This window comes from Eumetopias jubatus, unplaced genomic scaffold, assembly GCF_037043125.1.
Source record: "Eumetopias jubatus isolate StellerSeaLion01/CBP00866 unplaced genomic scaffold, mEumJub1_p1.0 scaffold_1, whole genome shotgun sequence".
Classification (NCBI taxonomy): domain Eukaryota; kingdom Metazoa; phylum Chordata; class Mammalia; order Carnivora; family Otariidae; genus Eumetopias; species Eumetopias jubatus.
The window spans coordinates 112,916,261-112,919,736 of NW_028274807.1; the positions used below are offsets into that span (position 1 = coordinate 112,916,261).

Consider the following 3,476-nt stretch of genomic DNA (forward strand, 5'->3'; position numbering starts at 1 on the left):
AGAGTGTATGATAACTACGTACTTGTAGAAGATAATTCATGCCTAAAATGTTTTTATATTATCCTTTCATAGTACCTAGAAGTACCTTTGGCTCACAAAGGAATGTTGACAGGAATGTGAGAGAGATGTAATTTCAGCAAGCTTAGGGTATTTGTTCTTAACTTTAATCCAAAATAAAATAAGTGATGCTCTGTTTTCAAAATTTATGTTCAATCTTTCATCAGTAGCTGATTTTTTTTAAAAGATTTTATTTATTTGAAAGAGAGAGACACAGTGAGAGAGGGAACACAAGCAGGGGGAGTGGGAGAGGGAGAAGCAGGCTTCCCTCTGAGCAGGGAGCCCGATGTGGGGCTTGATCTTGGGACCCTGGGACCATGAACTGAGCAGAAGGCAGACGCTTGATGACTGAACCACCCAGGCACCCTCATCAGTAGCTGATTTTTAGTAATCCATCCTATAAAGTGGCAGTTAAATTTAAATTAGATGAAAAGAAATAGATTCTAAAACCATGAAGTTCCCATGTATGAAAATTTCTATGGTATTCTTCTTTTGATGAAAGAGTAAATTCACAATATTCTATCAAATGCATGAGGTATTTGGTGGTAACTTTCTAAAGGTAAGGACTATCAAGACAATTGCACTTTCAGCAATTTTTACTGTTCAAGCATGGAACTTATCATAACAAGCTGTAGAAATTCTGTTCTTCTGTGCTTTTAGATTTCATTTTGTTTAATTTATCTGCTATCAAAAAATATGTCCCATTCCTTCCTTGCACGGAAGTATTAAGATAATTAAAAAATACCAAAGGTATCAGTCAAGTAAGCAAGCCTGGCTGTAAAATCACATCTTCAGAAAATTGAGGCCAAACTGGAAATGGACTGAGTTTATTACCTAGTTTCAACATTTTCTTTTGTTTTTGTTTTTAAAGACTTTATTTATTTATTTGAGAGAGAGTGAGAGAGAGCACAAGGTGGGGGGGGCAAGCAGAGGGAGAAGCAGGCTACCCGCTGAGAAGGGAGCCCCATACGCGGCTAGATCCCAAGACCCTGGGATCATGACCTGAGCAGAAAGCAGATGCTTAACTAACTGCGTCACCCAGGTGCCCCTGGTTTAAGCATTTTTAATTAAACCTTTGCCTTAACAAATATGCCTCATTTATGCAACAATTTTTTAAATATAAATATGGAATTTTGTGAAATAGGGAATAATCTCAAAGTTAATGCGTTAGCCTTTACATAACCACAGTTTTCATTATGACACCACGACTTCTGTTTAGTTCCACTGAAAACATTTTTATAGGAAGAGACTCTCTTGATGAAGGAAGCTCCATGTTGATTTATACTTTTTACTCAAGCTCTGAAATCTGGGCAACAACACAGAATGTTTCCCTGTTCTTGCACCTGTGAAATGTGCTGTCAGAGAATACTTCTACACAAAACATGCACTCCAAGCCACATTTTCTGACTACTTTTATACATTTCAGGGCTAGTTGTGTTTGTTGGCAAAGAGACAAAAAAGGAAGGAAGGAAGGAGGGAAGGAAGGAAAGAAGGAAGGAAGGAAGGAAGGAAGGAAGGAAGGAAGGAAGGAAGCTTCATGTTTGAATTGCAGTTATACTAAAAGAAATGCCAAAGTAGCAATGTCTGAGCATTCAACAAATTGCAAGTAAAAATGAGTCACTAGCTTTACTGACTCTATGTTTCTGTCCTTATCGTTAGCCAGTTCCTAATTTTTGAGCTATGCTGTCACTGGAAAGTCGTACTTGAGCTACTCACCTTGCCACAGATACACAAAAGTATTCTTCAAACAAGTATTTTTGACATCATTTTTTACTTATATCTTGAGAATTAATATTTAAATTTTCATTCATAATAAACCAAACTGCTACTCTACAAGAAATCTTCAAAGTATAGTGTTTAAGTGAGAATTATTCAATGTTTACCAGCTTTTGAATTCAAAACTCTTTTAAAAAATTGTTTTGATTTTGTTACTTATGTTCTTTATGTTATATTTCTTTTAATATTTTAAAAGAATTTTAATCCAAAATAATATTTCCAAAATAATATACCTTGGTTTTAGCACTTTCCCATCAATTCTTTTTTTTTTTAAGATTTTATTTATTTATTTTGAGCGAGAGAATGAGAGAGAGAGAGAGAGCACATGAGGGGGGGAGGGTCAGAGGGAGAAGCAGACTCCCCGCTGCGCATGGAGTCCGATGCGGGACTCGATCCTGGGACTCCAGGATCATGACCTGAGCCGAAGGCAGTCGCTTAACCAACTGAGCCACCCAAGCGTCCCACTTTCCCATCAATTCTGACTAAAAAATAACATACCTTGGTTTTAGCACTTCCCCATCAATTCTGACTAAAATATCATAATAGTATACCTTGGTTTCCAAATAATATACCTTGGTTTTAGCACTTCCCTATAAATTCTGACTAAAAAATCAAATTCAATGTATAAGGGATTGTATATAATTTATGGTAAAGCCATTATGTATTCTACTGATCTTCATTTTTTTGGAGATACTTCCACTATTATCATTTGGTTTGTTATTATGGCTCGCATATAGAAGAGCTATGTCTTTCTTGGCAAAAAGGTCTAGTGAAGCTCATTTCACCTTTTGTAAATTAGGGTTAAAAATAAATACAAATTTTATTTTCCTAATTAATAATGGTAGACTACACATTTTAAAACAAGCTTGATTAAAAATTACAATTATTTTAAAATAACAAGATGTAAATATATAAATAAGTATTTTTCTCATATTTTTATATGTTTTTGGATTATGTTTAATGAACTCATCTTAAAATGTCACACACTATAACGCTGTGCCACATGTGAGTTTTTTTTCATGGTTAATCCAAAGGTGTCCTAAGTTGGTCATCACAGCAAACATGTGAGTTTTATAACCCCAGCTTTGGTGTATATACTGCTAATGAGATGAGATCACTGATTCTGCACTTGGATGTCACAGCAGTATTGAATTGTTATAAACATTTCTAAACATTTATTTTCAATTTCTGTACTTATCTCTCCCTTTCCAGATGAGTAACAAGGATCTGTGCCAGTTCAGTTACCACAATTTGGCCTCAAAATTATAGGGCATAAAAATATCTTGTGAAATTTATTAAAATGCAGATTCAGAGTCAATAGGTCTAAAGTAGAGTCCAAGAATCTGAATTTTTCAAAACCCCTTTGATGTCTCTTACAGGGAGTATTTAGACTACAGCTTTGATGCACTCTCTAAGAAAAGCTGTATCCTTTTCTTTTTATGCTGATCTTATTTCACTAATCCTTGGAACAAAGTTTCTGAAAATGTTGATTAGGAATCACCTGGAGTGCTTGTCAACAAATAGACTAATAGTTCTCACTGCAGAGATCTCTAAGAGTGGGGCCTGGGAATCTGAATCTGCATCTTTAAGATGCTTTCCCAGGCTCCTTCTGTACATTTAAGTCTAAAACTCACTGGCCTGCA

At 35.4% G+C, this 3,476-nt stretch overlaps 1 non-coding gene across 1 annotated transcript; it reads right to left on the minus strand.

Moving 5' to 3' along the window:
• Positions 1 to 2,828: 2,828 nt before the first annotated feature.
• Positions 2,829 to 2,893, minus strand: LOC114209177 (small nucleolar RNA SNORD58). The gene has a single exon (XR_003609274.1). It is a non-coding gene; the product is annotated as a small nucleolar RNA SNORD58 (small nucleolar RNA).
• Between the last annotated feature and the right edge of the window lie 583 nt (positions 2,894 to 3,476).